Below are 17,752 nucleotides of genomic sequence, written 5' to 3'. Positions count from 1 at the left end.
AATTACAAGCGCGCTTACAAGCGCGTACGTTTGTCACTCATTTTGTAAACAACTTCGTTTCGCATTGGTACATGTACGTACACGGTGACTGCGACTGTGAGGCTACTCATTCGTCTTTCACGGAAAATGGTTGCCATTTCTGTGCTAAATTCAAGAATCTGTGAGTACCAAATCTGTTGACGTTCGAGGTGTTGTATAAAACAATGAATAGAGCGCCTCTATCTTTCACCTCGTGCGAAATCTTGTACCATCGCACTCGTAACCATTCACTATTTGTATACTATGCAACAACCCGAAATTAAGTTGCACACGACACCCAAAATCTAACGTTCGCGTTGCTGCTAGGGAACTTTTGATTATTCGCGACGCGGACATTAGGGGAAAAATGTTCTGAGCATGCGCAAAATCACATCACAATCGATCGATCTCGCGTTGTCTGAGTTTTCTCATTTGGAGAAGTTAGGCAAAAACAACGGGAGGTCCCTATTTTCTAATTCCACCCAGAACTTAACCATATATCAAGCATTTTTAAAGGGGTTCAAAACACAATGAACTTCCAACGATTTGGTTATACTCTGAATAAGCTATACAGAGTGTAGGCTTCAATTTTGTCAAAATGTTACTTGAATAGGATTGCAACATGTGTCCGCTCAAATTCATGGCGCAGAAAGATCTTTGATACAATGATCATATATATTATAGGAGCGCCATTTTAAATTGTTTAGGCTGCGTCTACCCTGAATCTACAGCTACTTTCAGTGTCAGTTACAGTTTAGTTTCAGTTTTATTTCATTTCTGCATTTTTTTCTCGGAAATCATACATGAAAATGACAACACATGTATCTGACAACAAAATTGGAAAAACATAATATCACATCAATCGGTTTTGAAATGGCTGATACATCCAAAAGAAAGCGATCCTTGAAGGTGGGACCCCCTTTTATAAAGATCAATTTGTTTTACTTTGTTTTTGGATATCTCAGCCAAGTCAAAACCGATTTTCAGCAAATGAACTTTTTGTATGAATTTTAACATTTCATAAAGGGGTTTCTAAGTATCTCTGAAAAAGTTAAAAGCCGAATTCTCACCTCACCCAATAAAATACCATAAGTGTTTGAATGTGATGACAGCCTCAAAGAGAAAATAAGAAATGTAATAGAATGGGTAATTTGCCATTGAACTATCTTGTGCTACGCGACGCATTCAAGAGAGGAGAACGACCAACACAGTCTTCGTCTTAATGTCCGCGTTGCAAATCTAAAGCTCCCTAGAATAAATGACGACTGCGACACAAAAGTTAAGACGAGACCTCTCCCAGGGTGTCTGGCGAAAAAAATAACCGTCCCTTTCATGTGCAAACACCATTTTCTTTTTTCATATCTAATAGCGTCGTCCGGTCGCGTGGCAGTAAAGTTCGCTATTGCTCCACTTAACAACTATTCCACACTGTGCTCTCTTATTCAAGACCAAGAATGACAATGATATTGCAGCATTGGGTAGTATTTTATATACCTTTCTTTATATTTGGCTCTTCGGTTTCGTGTTTTCCCTGCTCCTTGTCTGTATGGCAGACCATACAAACCACAGATGATGATGATGATGATGATGATGATTGTTATCGTAATTATTAGCATTTATGTATGATATGCATATCAGCTCAAACTTCCTTTTATATCCAAGCAATTTGCTTTCTTAGTTTTAGTAGTTTTGTTCAGTAATTAATTACAATCGTCCATCATGAGCACTCTGCAAAATACAAGCTTGGTTTTTAAGCACGTCTTCTTCATTTCCTGCAATTTTGATCTAAATTCGACATCATCAGAAAGTGATGCGTAATATTCTTAATTTCACAGTATTTTTTGTTCTTCGTTATTATCTTGTATTGATTTTGTGTTATTTGTATATGTTTTGGAATTGTTGAAATTGAAAATGAAATGAAATGAAATAAATTGAAACTATATACTGAGTACTCGTTCCTTACTTCTCCCCTTCCAAGAGTTTTGCATGATAAAGAGTCTGTTTGTTGTTGTTGTTGTCTTTACAGTAATAATCTGCACTTGCAATTTTTCTGTCAGAAATACCAACGCGGGCAAAGGCGCTAGGGATGGAAAGTGGCGCCATACCGGATACAAACATCACGGCGTCTAGCTGGTGGTCAACCTGGTTTGGACCCAAGAAAGGGCGGCTAAACGCTTGGGGCACGTGGGCCCCTAGAATAAAAAACTCTTCATGGATCCAAGTATATTGCATAAAAGATAACATTGGTCAGCCATAGTCACCAACTAGCAAGCAAAAGAAATAAAAATCTACTGAACGAAAACTTTTTTGTTTGTTAGAGTTCTGTTAAAAACGATAGTCTTTTACTTATTGACAAGTTTTGTATTGTTGGAAGCCGTAGAAAAAAAATAAAGCAAAATAGATACAAAAGTGCTAAAACTATTAGACATGTTAGACATTTAAAAAAAAAAGAGCCATGAAAGAAAATAGGAATACGTCTATTATGTTTCAGCGATGTTTTGCTGTCGGATCTTTTTCTTACCTATGTAAATTCTATTCTTTGCGATTTTCTTCATTGAAATGAATCCCTTCTAGTACGAAAACAATTAATGTAAAGATATTTTCTCTCTCTGTGTCTGTCTGTCTCTCTCTCTCTCTCTCTGTCTCTCTCTAAGGTGCCCATTATGAAATTTACGTGAAATCTATATTTAAATGATAAGCACGTTGTCAAGTTTGGTATGAACCTTTTAACTTTGTTTTTTCTTTAACTTTTTCATCACGGGATGGCTTATTCTTGTTCTCTTTCCCCATTTTCATATACGTCTTTTACGATCACAGTAAAAAATGATACATAAGATGATAGCATGGTATGGGACGATCGACATAACAGTTTTTTTTTTTGTGTTGGAGGGTTAATTCCGCGTTCACACTGGACTCGACGAGAAATAGTTACATTCGCACCAACAAGTAAAGATGCAATCATAATTACATTCATTTAAAGCTGATAAAAACGTATGCGTCATGTAAAAAGTATCCAGTAAACTTTTTTATACGCGGTGTCAGAAAACGGGTGATGGTTTACTTCGATGTGAACCGACGGGTACATTTCTTGGTATGGCTTGCCTCATAACAGGTCGAACTCGAGCATCCGACCTGCATAGTGGGACTCGCGACTCAAGGTCGATGGCGGAATGACCAATGGGTGAAAGAGTACAAGGTGGGATGCGGACTGCAGGCAGGGGACATCAATATGGTGACTGAAATGTCACCCTCTGGAGTTGCAGAGAAGGTAACATCTCAGATTATTTTTCTGTTGTCGTTGTTGTTCTTTTCGGGGGTTGTCTTTTTGTTGCTATTTTGTTAACGACAACAACAACAACAGAAAACATTTTCATTTTCACCCCTTTATGAAACTTGTAATGAGAGGAACAGCAATGGTAATACCAAACAAATAAACTGCCCCCCCCCCCAAGGAAAAGCGCAGTATCTACATTCAGCTCTATTTCTCAACAACCGAGATATTCACCATTTTATGTTTTTGCCAAAGCCCCTGGAAAATATACTCTTTTGAAAAATTCCTTCATTGTTGAATTTTAGTCTATCTAGCTACCAATTTTCCTGGAAAATATCATTTTGTGTTTTTGTTTTGTTTTTAAGTTATTAAAGAAAATGTAGATACTTTGGGGAAACCCCATGCAATTGACTGATTTCCCCAAGGAAAAACGCAGTATCTACAGCGGAATGACTAGGTGCGTGTTCATACAGGAGCCTCTCGCATCGGCGCGCATGAGCCGGTATTTTACCTCCCGCATTACGAGCGCTTATTTCTCGTGTTTATACAGAAGTCAAAATACCGGCTCATGCGAGCCGATGCGAGCGGACCTTAGCTGAACCGGACCTCTCGAATTTTTGGGTCAAGTATAGGTCACGTTCGCAGTGCAGTTTATATTGCATGATGGGAAAAAATGAAAAAAAAAAAATCAAGATGGCACCGGCAAAGTCATCAGGACCACCAAGCTTGAAGGTCATTCTTGTAACGTTCCTCTTGACAACCACCCGGCCAAAAAATGATCAATTGAAATCCAGTTTTTCAGTAAGAAGGAGAAGACGTGGTTCGATCATGACAGATATTAAAATACGCGCTTTCCGGTTACCTCTCGAATTTCGGTCGTCTGTATAAACACACAGCAAAATACGCGAGGCTCCTCTCGCATCGGCCACCTCAAGGTGGCGGACGGAACCTCTCGCATGAGCCTGCATTTGGCGGCGTATGCCGGTGTCACAGGCGATCCGTTCCGGCCAGTCGATAAGTTCCGCCGGAACTTATCGGCGGACTTTAGCCAGTATATCAGATCCCCCAGATCCAATCGGCGGGATTTTTGCCTCACCGCCGATAAGATCCCCCACCGCCGATTCGATCCGGGTCTCTACCGTACAATGTATACAAAGTGGTAATGGAGAAACACCCCTTTAGTAAAATGTACTCTTCCAGTCTCCCTCTACAGCCAATGAACTTCTCCAAATCTCTCTGACCAGCCAACCGAACAAAGTTGCCAATTTGAAACCCGGACTACAAAGCGATTCCTTTTTTCCCCTCCCTTATCTCTAAATTCGTCGTCATGGTGGCCATGGTACAGTCACAGAACTCTGCTCTGTAGAGTTCTGCACGATGTGACGTTGGTCATGCCAACCTCTCTCTGATTTGAATTATTTTGAACAGAATAACCGAATGAGTTACTGTAATTGGGATGTTCGGCATGCTTCATGTTAACTACTGTAATACAAGGAGCTTCATATCAAACATACTATGAGCTCAAATAGTCCACCTTTATTTTAATGTCTATTTTCAGGGCACAGAGTCTAATCATTTTAGTGCGATATAACGACCAATAATATAATCGCCAACGAAATCATTTTGATGATACTCGATTAGATCGTGTATCCTATGTAAAATTTCTTGGTATCAGAGTAGATGAAAAACTTTCGTGGAGGCCTCATGTTATTAAAATAAGTAAAATGATTACGCGTAATATTGGTATCGCATTCCAACGTCTTCTTTGTTAACATTGTATTTTCTTTAATAAAATTACCTTATCTCAAATACGAAATTTTAGCATGGGGCAGCGCCCATCAAATTTTATTAGATAAATTATTGTTATTGCAAAAAGTAGGCCCTACTTCGTATTATCTGTGGGGTTTCGCTACTCGGATTCATTATTCATCAAAAATACAAGATTTAAAAAATTAAAGATTTGTTTCGTTTTCAACTGGGGTCAATTCATGTTCATCTACAACACAAACGTTCTCCCCAATAGTTTTAATTCAATGTTTCCACGAAATCAATGGTTTCATGATCATCCCATACACCTAGGCGGTCTGAGTTTCATCTAACCCTTTTGAGAACCTTTAGCCCAGAATACATTTATATACACCGGCTCTAAAATTTGAAATTCCTGAAGTTCTGTAAAAAAAAAAAAATCTCCATCATTATACTCTTAAGCGTTATTTTTTTTTTTTTTTTGGTTAAATTCTGGCTGAGATATTCATTTTTCATTCAATATCTATGTAGGTTACAGCAAATTAAGATTCATTATTGGTAACTCCCCAACGCACTGAAAAAATCACATTATAAAGTAATGAAATCAGGCATTTCATTACCATAATTTTTCCACAGCTGCATGCAGTCACCAACTGCCGTCCGAAATACATCCTCAATCATCAGGCAATAACTATTGAGCAAACTAAGGCTGGATATAGAACACTGATGGTTCTTTTCTACAATTCCTTTCTCCAGTCTATTGTCATGTATAACTTGATTTGTTTTTATGGCAATCTTACACAAAAGGACAAGGCTATAGAATCGATAGACCGCGAAAGTGGCAAAATATCATTGGGTTGGAATTGCCAGTGGTACAGAATTTACACGTGGAAAGAATGATGGTCAAGGTAAACAAGATAATGACCGATTTAACACACCGTCTGTACGGTTACTATTGCCTGAACAGATCATGCAGGTATCAGACTCTGTCCTCCTCGCACTAAGCGTACCCGTTTAAGAAGTGCTTTTGTCCCGGATTCCATTCACACGTATAATGCCAGAGTAATTAGATAAGTTGTAATGATTAGTTTGTGGTGTATTTATATCATCATTATTATTACACTCCCGCATATCCAAAGAGTATAAAGAGGTATATAGGAATCGTGTGTGGTTGGTCGGGCGGTCGGGCGGTTCGTCTTAAAGTTTACGTCGCGAACTTTTCTACAGCTCTGAATTAATTATGATGAAATCTGGGGTATATGGTGATATTGAGTGATTTTTTTTTTGTTTTTTATTCCCATAGTATTTGAGTTATGTAATTTCAAATTTGGAATATGTAATGATTTACAGGTGTATGCAAAACACATTTGGTGTTATTTTGATAAGGCGCTGCCATGGTAATTATCATATTCATATTGGAATTGTTTGGAGTGAATTATACAAATATATTGGGATATGAAGGTGATATAATATTGTTTGGTGTATACTGATGATGTATGAAAGGATATTATCAAATAAATCTATGAGTGGAATATTTATATGAAAGTGATATACAGCTGTATATTAATAGTTTTTGTATACATGTAGTTGTAAATGTTGGGTTAATGTATTATGTTATCATGGTGCATACGTTACCGTATGTTAATGTGGGTGAGTTTCATTTTGTACTCTGACATGTCTGATTGTGGTGTACCTGTGACGTATTGAATGTTAATTTTGGGCGATATCCAATGTATAACCAGAGTGGACAATTTGAGTAATCAATCAATAAATCTCCTCTTCCGTCTATCCTTTTCAGCATGTAGGCATTCTCTCTCTCTCTCTCTCTCTCTTTCTCTCCTTCTTCCTTTAATTTTGTTTTTGCTCTATTCCTTTCATTCGTATATTCCCCTCAAGTCTAGTCATGTCACGTTGTTGTGTCTCTGTTGTTTGTTTCATTTTGTCTTATTTTTTGCATTACATAATTACGTATTTGAAAGTATAACAAGTATTTTTGAAGATATTTTAAAGTGGTCTAAAATCTACAAGCAGTGCTTTTTAGTGGACCTCTTAGTTCTCATTTTTGCTCTGCAAACATAACTTTGTAATTCCAGTATGTGTGCATATCTTTATTAGTTTGTTAATTACAATTGAATGTCATACTTTGTAATGTATATTTGCTTATGCTGTTTTGAAAGAAAAATGAGAATAAAATAAATAAATGAAATGAAATCCACATGCACAGCTCCATTTTAGTCCCCTGCATTCACATTAACAATTTGTTTGCAGAGTATTAGACCAACATTCTTTTTTGTTTTGAAGTACAGCTGAACAATAATTTTCTTATCAGAACAAAGCTCACCGGGAAAAAAAAAATGTTTATCCTTCCTGTACCCTGCCAGCAAAACCTCCCTCTCTCTTCCTTCCCACTTCAAGCAGTCTCTTATAAATGTAGGACCTCGTTGAACTGTTCTTTGAAGTTTTGTCTATAAATAAAGGCTAATCGCACACTGTCTGCTCCAGATGATTGACTCGTACGTATTTGTGCATGCTATTTAGCTAATACAGTGTAGGCCCTACAGTAATTCATTTCTTCGCGCCACTTGTACGAGGCTATAATATGATTCACTTAAAGGGAAATTATCAGAACGTAAAAATAGGTTTGTCCTTGATATCATTTATAAAATGAAAAAATGGCTTTCTTAGATTTTTGGGTTTGGTATAGACATCCACAATAAACAGATATTATTTTGTTTTTAATGAGGCCTACTCGCACAACCCGGATAGGATCGGCGGTTGCGGAACGTTTGTGCGTACTGCCTATTGTGCGGTATATTCGTTCCGCGGAACTAATCGACTGGATTCGGCCGGTATATCGGTTCCCCCGGAACCCGGAACGAATCGACTGTGACACCCATACGCCGTGTTTATACAGAGCAAAATTCGAGAGGTCCTCTCGCATGAGCCGGCATGAGCGCGTATTTTGCTTCTCTGTATAAACACGCTCTAGGACTAATCTTCTGCCATAATCATGTATGCATGTATACATCATTGTACAAGTATTCATGATGCACCATCCTCAACCTTAGGCCCTGGGGGATGCATCCTCCAACCCCCCCCCCCCCCCATTTATGCCCTGATTACAGAGCAGGGTTCATAACATTAAAAAATAACAGATCGTTCTTGGAACGTTTTGCTTACATTCCCAGACCGATCTTGCTGTAATGTTACGGGTTTAAAAGCTTGCCAGGGCTGTAATGTGATACTACAGTGTACATGGCCTAGCCGCTAACTAACATCTAACGCTAGATCTAGATCTGTACAGTCTAGGCCAGAGTCTGTCTAGACCAAAATAAATCTAAATCGGATGTCTGGACCTAGATCGATCTAGACTAGTTTTTATATCGTTTATTCTAGGCTGGCTACGTAGCAGGCTACACGAGTCTAAATCTTACTTAGTTTTATAAACAGGCCTGCCCTATCATTAGGCCTATTCTAGTCCTACACTAGATCTTTCTTTAGACTTTCGGAATACGGACCCTGAAAATTCTGATTAACGTAATAAGTCTAACGTTAGAAAAGAGACGCAAGACTCAAACGTTACTGTCTAGACAAGTCTTAGACTTAGACTTACATCTAAATATAGGGTCTAACATGTTACATAACCTGACGTTTATCCAACACAGCACAAATAGATCTATATTGCCTTTCGCCGAAACTTTCGGATTCGGAGCCTGAGGAATTTTGACTAGGGTCTAGGCCTAACAAAGTTACTTCACAACAAGTTGATATTGAAATAGTACGGAAGATGTTCATCATCGAGGTAGAATATGAAAGAATAAAGCTGATCGTTTATCACACGAAGTGAGGTAAACACAAATCTATGCATTTGTGTGTATGGTGTTTACCTCGCTTCGTGTGACAAACATGCATTTGTGTTTACCTCGCTTCGTGTGACAAACGATCAGCTTTATTCTTTCAATATTGAAATAGTTTTGAATAACTTACTCATCATCTGCAGATAAATTTTTCTTGAGGGCTAGGCTCACGAGTAATTTTCCCCGCAACAACATTTTGTTTTAATCCAAGTACACACTGTACGCTGACTAGCCGGGCCCTGTGTACTGACTGCATGCTCAGTGCAGCTAGCTGCAAGCTGCTGTCATTATCAATTTCAATTCAATTTCAATTCAATTTATTTCACACACCATTCTCATGTGTCACAAACCCCTTGTGGGGACAAGTACATTGCTTAGTACAATTACAAAAAAATGAACAAGGTTGATATTTACATGGAATGTTGCGTGGGGGACCTTGAGAAAGCACAGCTTGTTAAACAAGGTCCCCTCAAAAAAGAAATATTACATGCAGATGAGTGGAAGTGATATACAGTGTGTTGCAATGAATGAAGGGCTGAGGTGGGAAACAAAAAACAAGAGGAGGGAGGAAGAGAGGAAAAGAAATAAAAGACGGAGAGTAGTGACATACAGTTCAATAGGTGTAAATACACACATTGGTCATTGATTAAAAGTCATATTATCATCAATCAACGTAAGATGCAAGGAGATGTTTTTTTAAATCTTTGTTTGAATACAGATAAACTGGGGGCAGATTTAACATCAATTGGCAAATTGTTGCAAAGCTTAGGGCCAGAAAAAATAACAGTGTTTTGTGCGAAGGTGGTGCGTGTACGAGGTATATGGAAAAAGTTTTGCTGACGAGTTGAGTAACTGTGAACATGACTGTTCTTCTTATATAAAACAGAAAGGGCAGTAGAACATTCATTCACATAGGTTTGATACATCAAACATCCAAGATGGAAAAGATACAAATCATATATTTTCAGTGATTTTTTCTCAAAAAATGTATTTGAAGTGTGTGAGCGGAAGTCCAAATTAAAAACAGTTCGTAGGAACTCTTTTGTATTCTTAAGATCCTATCAATATACAACCTTGGAGCTGACCCCCAAGCAAGCAGCCCATAATTTAAATGTGACATTATCAATGTATTATACAGCATAAATAAGATATTGGATGGGATGAAAGACTTTAGTTTATGGATAATACCAGCATTCCTTGATAATAACTTTGCCATGGTATCTGTGTGTGTCTTCCAGGATAAATTCCTATCAATGATTATTCCAAGAAATTTGGTAGAATCAACCATGACTAGTTCAGTCCCATCGATACATACAGGAGAAGGTAGATTGATGCTGCATTTACTGAAAAACATATAATTACACTTAGAAACATTTAGTGACATTCTATTTGCTTTTACCCATTTCAGAACATTAATCATTTCGGAATTCACAGTATTCAAGAGGGTAGCACAGTTCTGGTGAGAATAAAATACACTTGTGTCATCAGCAAAAAGAGTGAAGGAAAGTAAATTACTCGATTTCGGAAAATCATTAACAAACAGCAGGAACAACAGTGGACCAAGGAGTGACCCCTGAGGTACACCATACGTGATAGACTCTATGTGAGATTTGTGGCCATTAATAACAACAAATTGTTTCCTGTTATGCAGATGATTACTGAACCAATCTAATGACTTGCCTCTTATTCCATATCTAGACAACTTACATGATAAAATTTCATGGCTAACAGTATCAAAGGCTTTTGAAAAATCTAAAAAAAAAAAACACCGACTGTATGAGAAAATTTTTCTATGGATTGAGCTATCGTGTTAAGTGATTTTAAAATGGCATGAGAAGTTGTATGTTTCTTACGAAAGCCAAACTGGGATTCACATAATTATGATATTGGTTTTTTTCCGAGAAATCATCAACACGACAATAAACCAGCTTTTCCAGTAATTTAGAGAAGGTAGGGAGAAGAGAGATTGGTCTGTAATTTGTTAATTCTTCAGGGGAGCCCTTTTTTAATATTGGTATAACTTTTGCAATTTTCATCTTGTCAGGGACAATACCAGAGCTGAGTGACAGATTGAATATAATATGCACAAGAGGCTCAGCTATTTCAGAAATGACATGCTTTAAAAGAAAATTAGTAACTCCATCATAACCAGAGCTTTTCTTACTATCCAATGTATTGACAATCTCAATTATTTCGCTTATGACAACTGGAGAGAAAAACAGTGTGTTTGGGTTGTGATGATCTAAATAATCATAAAAATGTGTGTTAAATGATTGAGTATTACGTGCAAGATTAGGGCCTACATTCACAAAAAAATTATTCAAACCGTTGGCAATTTGAGAAGAATCTTCAATCTTTTTCCCATTTACATTCAATGTGTCTATTTGGGTTGTATTTTTCTTTTTACGCAAAACATCATTAATAACTTTCCATGTCTTTTTAATGTCGTTCTTACATGATTCAATCAATTGCGAGTAATACTCTTTCTTTGCACAGCGTAAGAGAGTGACCAAAATGCTTTTATAAACAGTATATTTTTTCTTTAACTTAGGAGTAGGAGTAGGATTGGATTTGTATCTGTAATAAAGTTTATTCTTCCGGTTTACTGACTTCAAAGTGACTGCGATAACCAAGGTGATCTGGGTTTCTTTTTATAACTCGAATTACTCTTACTGCTAGTAGGGGTAGAACAAATACCCGTAACAACACAATCTATTATTTCAAGGAAGTAATCGTACGCAATATTTGCATCATTTATATCTAATATGTGTGACCAGTCATGTGTACTCAGTGCCTCCTTCACCAAATTCAAATTGGTACTACAGTGCACTCCCGTTATAACGAAATGCTCGGGACCGGCAGTTTTCTTTCGTTATAACGAAATTTCGTTATAACCGAACAAATACAATATATAACGAAAACAAGGAACCACGTATGTATATCATATTATGTTTGCTGAATACTCATCATACACTGGAAAGCTACATTGTACATGAAATGTGATGGGATAATATTGTATTACAATAATAAACGCAAGTTCCCCTCAAAAACTGTGCGTGACACAAGGAGCGAACACACAGTGGTGTGAAGCATTCACCCATGCAGAGACCCTATAAATGCTTGTTCCGCTACGTATTTTCGAATGCAATTCGCATTTCGTTATAACGGAGCACATTTCTTTTGTTTTTCTTTGTCTGTGGGGCTCGGAAATGACTTCGTTATAACGGAAATTTCGCTATAACCGTGTTCGTAATAAGCGAATTTTGTACCATATACTTTAATGGTGATAATTTTGGGACCAGAAGATTTACTTCGTTATAACGAAATTTCGTTATAACCGTGTTCGTTGTAACGGGAGTGCACTGTACTTAACTTCCACTGATGCATTTCTACAGAAGAGGGATTTTTTACACTTGCCATTTGAGGCAGTATAGCAAACACCGGAAAATGGTCTGTCATATCAGACACAATTATCCCTGTTTTGGGGGTTGGATTTATTATCGATAAGAGTATGTGACTGATCAGCAATACGAGTTGGCTTGGTAATTAACGGGAAGAAGGAATAGGATAAGATGGTGTCGATGAATAATTGACAGTAAGGATTTACCTGAGAGCACAGTAAGTCAATATCAAAATCTCCAACAGAATACAATGTTTGTTGTTTACCTCACTGGAAGACAATAATATCATTCAGAGCCGTCATAAATTCATCTTGTTTAGCTTGGTGCTGTTATACAAATGATGCACAGGATAGAGTGCGTTAGTGGAGATGTAGCGCCACGAAATAATCCTGCGCATCATTTGTTTTATAAAATGGGTCGAAAACTAACAGCATTTTTCACGTACCTTTGTAAGATGTCCGAAGATGTTCGTCCCAAACATTTACGCACGTCGCACTCGAAAATCCCGCACAAGGTAAATAAGTACTGTACGTACGCCACACATGTTATGCACACAAGAAAGGCCGGCCGGCAGGCAGCCCGAACTAGAAGTTGTTTACAGGATTGACAGCGCGTAATAGTAGCGCGCGACGCACTTGTAACAGCTGATTGAGTGCGCACTGCTAGTGTAAACATTATGACGTCAGGCCGTGGATGTTAGTGAGAAATTAACTCACGCACACGTGACTCATTTCAGCGCTTCCAATTGGCTACATTCTTGAACCCATTTTATAAATTGTTTTAATGTGCACTCGGTTAGTCTTAATCACACACTGTGTTTTATATAAGGATCACGATCTCATCAAAATATTTACTAATCATTATTGTTTCGGTTAGATATTTTGAACATTATGTTTTATCATTGAGCAAGTATATCTAAAGAAAGTAATTTACGTTCAAATTACAGAACAACCGGCAAAGTATTCACATATATAAATAACAGTGTCTGGTAATTAAGACTAGCTTTGGGGAAATATTCATCGTGTAGATACTGCGTTTTTCCTTGGGGAAAGTGCAAGTTAAGTGTAGATACTGCGTTTGGCAGTTACGGAAAAGTAGCTTTCCAAGCATTTTTTTCAAAAATCTGAATATGTCATATGAACAAGGATTGTCCACTGACTATATTTATGTGAAAATCGACAAAAATGTTAGATACTGCGTTTTTCCTTGGGGGGGGGGGGGGGGGGTGGGGGTAAAGAACACAGAAACACGAGCCAGGAAGCTGATTTTTTGGTGGCATCTCTTTTTACGTTTGCATTGATGATGTCTCCAAAAGAAAAAAGTCATAAGACACATGAAATACACAAAAAAGAGGGAGAAAAAAGTGCAGACCTCCGCCAAGCAGCTCATTATCACCCATACAGGCATGCTGAAAATCGCCTAATATAGCAGCCTTTTCTTTATGTCATCACCTTCCAGCTGCTCGGCACCTTACTGAGCAGAGCATGCAAACCTCAATCAGTATGCGCAGCTTGAATTTCCAAGTTCATTGACGTTATCTGCTAAAGGATTAAAAAAAAAAACTTCAATTCCCGGATCACTACTTAAATTTAGTCATCTGTCCCTTGTGCCATTATCAACGTTCTCTTCAAGTTTCATTCATTATTTTGGAAACAGACAAACCAACGTCAATGATCACCTAACCTCCTCCTTCCTCTATCGGCAAATGAAAAAGTCTTCACTGATATTAGGTTTTCACTTTGTTTGCCCTATTTGAGTGACAAGTTTCTAGTTCTACGACTTGAAAGAAAATGGGTGTCAAAATTGTACACAAATGTCAAAAAGAAAACAAATAGACAGATATATGCATTGCTCATTGAATGTTAAAGTAACATGAAATGTGCCTTGCTCCGTTTTGCCAAGCCTTGACAAGATATGTCAAACAGCCGTTCTCGCTTTATATTGTTTAAAATTGTGCCCATGAAATTTGCTGGAAATCATTAGAAAATTAAAAGAGTACAAGGGCCTCGTCATTATATTCTTCTAAATGGACATTTCATCATTTTCGAAACGCAATTTTCTTTTTAGATTTTATTCAAGACGCCAAAAAGAAATAAAGTGTGAAGAAAGATTGCTCCAAGGAAATCTACTTCCCTCATGCCGACATAAGACGTGTAAATATACTAACGATAACAAAGCGCTGTCAGGCACGTTAACGTTCGATTGATTTTGCTTTTAAGCCTACCCAGATTTATCAAGTACCATTACAACAACATCGAGCAAGTAACTTTTACTCTTGCGTTTGTTTTTAGCTTCATGCAGCTGTTGGATATGTGACAGCACATCGTTTTTCTTTCAGATCTTTTCAGCCAATACGGATGCAGGCACGGTGGTGTACAACGGCCTTCCTGAACCACACCTTTGCCGCTTCGTACGGGTGTATCCTGTGTCGTGGTACGATTACCCCGGCATGCGTTTTGAGCTCTACACATACATTGTATAGAATTATTTCTTTGTTTATTTGATGGAAGTGAAAAACAAATTTAAATCTTGAATCTTAAATCTTGATATCCAAGCTTGCCGCCGAAAAATGAAATTCCAATTTACGTATTTCCTAATATAAGTGGTGAATAAATCACTGTAAAAAAAGAAGAAGATGGTATTACCCTATTTTTTTTTCGACGGTGCTGAATCAGAATCTGGTTGATGAAGCTCTTGAATCTTTGGGGTTTTTGAGATATTCAAGCCATTCATTCATCATATTCATCATCCAAATTCGGATTCATCACCCTCGAAATACGATAAAACTTCATTTTTGTTTCCATTTTTCGCGAAGATTCATAAGAAAATGTATAGAAATTTCAGATTTTCACAATTTTGGCGCCCATTTTTAATATCTCAAAACCCTCATTAAAGATACAAGAGTTGCATCATCCAGATTTTATTTTATCTTATTTTATTTATTTATTCTCCACTCATGGGACGGATAGCCCTGTCAGCTAAGAGCTGTTTTTCACAGGGGTCCGACCATATACAGTATTAAAAAAAGAACAAACAAACAAAAAACAAACAAACAAACAAACAATCATAAAAATGTACAAACATTGAAACACACGTAAAAGGAATAAGAAAGAGATAGAAAAAATGTTTGTACAATATATGCAATATGCTTAGAAATACACACAATACATAACAATATAATATGCATTACATTATTAAAAAAACATTATTCACACAGAAGAAAGGATGCCTCTTTCGCTACACATTTTTTCTGTTTTTATATGTAATGAGTTCCATGACTTTTTACCTCATGACTCTTAATCCAGATCAGTTCAGCTTCAGAAAAAACATAATTCTATTTAAATTATCATAATAATAATTTTTTTATTAATTTACTATTATTATGATTTAAGTCCTGTGTCCTTGATCTTGTGCCCTGATAAATCCAAAACCCCAAAATAATCAATTACTGCCATTTCAAAATGTATTGTTATTACATATCAGGAGGAATCTTTTAAAGGAGAGGATAGAATTTATATCCTGATAATCTAAATCATTCCATAGTTTAGCTCCTCTGTACCTTAGGGATCTTTTCCCATAGTTAGTTTTTGGTCGAAAAAGTTGTAGTTTCTTTTCACCTGACCTAGTACGATACACTAACTCACGGTAACAAAATAACTCACATAGATATGGCGGATAAAAGTTAAACACAGCTCTGAACATAGTACATGCTAACTGTTTCCACCACCGTAAATCAAGACGGTCGAGTTTCAGTACAGTGTACAATGAATTTGAAGGATATCTATAATCAACATTCATAACATTCAGATTCAGATTCAGGACCCTCGAAATGGGGTAAAATCGTCAAAAGACATCGAGCGGACGGTAAAACAAGGTTCAGCATCTGGCACCAAGACTACAGTATCTAGGACTTTTTGCAGACAGATCAAATTGCTGTATATAATCATTGTGGTTGATATTTTCAGTGTACATACCTTATCGTTTTAGTGTTGCGATGTAGCATGCATTTGAATGTCAAGAGTGTTTAGTAATAGATATAGATATAGAAGAAGAGTTATTTGGCGTTGTGCAATATTGACGTATAACAATTCTTTCATGACAGATCTTGCCCTGTACATCTGATGATCGTCCATTCTATCTAAAGAGCTATATCACAAATCATTACAACAGAAACTATGAAAATGTACAATAAGAATGATTACTTTGTTTGTTTGTTTGCTTGCTTGGTTTTTCCCGTAGTCTTGGATGAAGAGAGGTTTATGCTTGTGGCGTCACAATGCTCTAGCGATCGAGCCCATTAATATCTTTAATAGTCGTGACTCATGTAGTATTCATGACCAGTAGTTTTGATACGACAAATCGTGACAATTTCAGCGTTTGGTATACAGCCTGCCATCAGGGCTTGCAACTGCACTATAACACACATTACTACCTATACGAGGTAGTTTTGCGAGGCAATTGCAGTTGTTGTTTCGCAGGGTTAAAGGTCAGCACTTGTCATTTTGCAGGGTCAAAGGTCAGCAGTCAATATTCGTTTCGCCACATCGCTGCGTGTCAGTTACACACACTATATACCGTGCACAAAACAATGTTCACAAACAGTGCAATCTTCCGGTTTTCGCCATTCACTTTTACATACACAGGGAAGTGGGAAGAGAAAGAGTGGAATCTCTCTCCCCACCTCTCTGCTCGCCGCAGAAGAACGCTGATAAATCAACTCATACAAGGTCGACCACTTACAGCAGCACTACGCGACTAGTCCATTTGTGCTCAATAATTGCACAGTGACCATCAGTTTTACATCTCTCCAAATTTAAACAGAAGTAAAAATAAAGTGTGAAAGCGTTCAGATGTTGAAGTTCGCCTGTTACAACTACATATGTATCTTTGAAGTTGGAGTTGAATGAGTTGGAGTTGAACAATTTTTCAATTATTCTACATGTTGATGATCTGCAGGTAGTCAAATGTGGCTTGATCTATAATCATAGTGTATACAAAGTAGCTGTATTCACATATTTTCTTTATTTACCTTGGGGATAGGTAATAATTATGATATTGACTGGCCTTGAGGGAGATACCAGATAAATATTGCCCGCACTGAAAGAATATTGCCCTCTTCTTCGACTCGGGCAATATTCTTTCAGTTTGGGCAATATTTTCTGGTATCTCCCTCGGAGCCAGTCAATATCATATAAATGCTAATGGCATTGAAAGTGCATGTATACTAGTACCTTAAAGGTAGGGAATCCCATTTGCATGCCTTAAATGAAGAGTTGTATAAATACAGTGGTATGTTGAAAGAGTATCATTTTAGAAACTCCCATAAAGTATTGAAAGTGGAAGGTAACATTTAATACATTTTTACTGACCGTTAGATTTTAAATTGATTTTTTTTTTCGGGGCTCACCGTAAATTCCAGTACATTACTAGGCTACCTTTGCAGACCCATGCACTGCATG

The sequence above is a fragment of the Diadema antillarum genome, unplaced genomic scaffold, assembly GCF_040938485.1.
Source record: "Diadema antillarum isolate AM-2024a unplaced genomic scaffold, OU_Dant_1.0 seq00000637_RagTag, whole genome shotgun sequence".
Lineage (NCBI taxonomy): Eukaryota > Metazoa > Echinodermata > Echinoidea > Diadematoida > Diadematidae > Diadema > Diadema antillarum.
The sequence above is the reverse complement of the archived record's forward strand: the minus strand, read 5'-3'. Positions refer to the sequence as shown.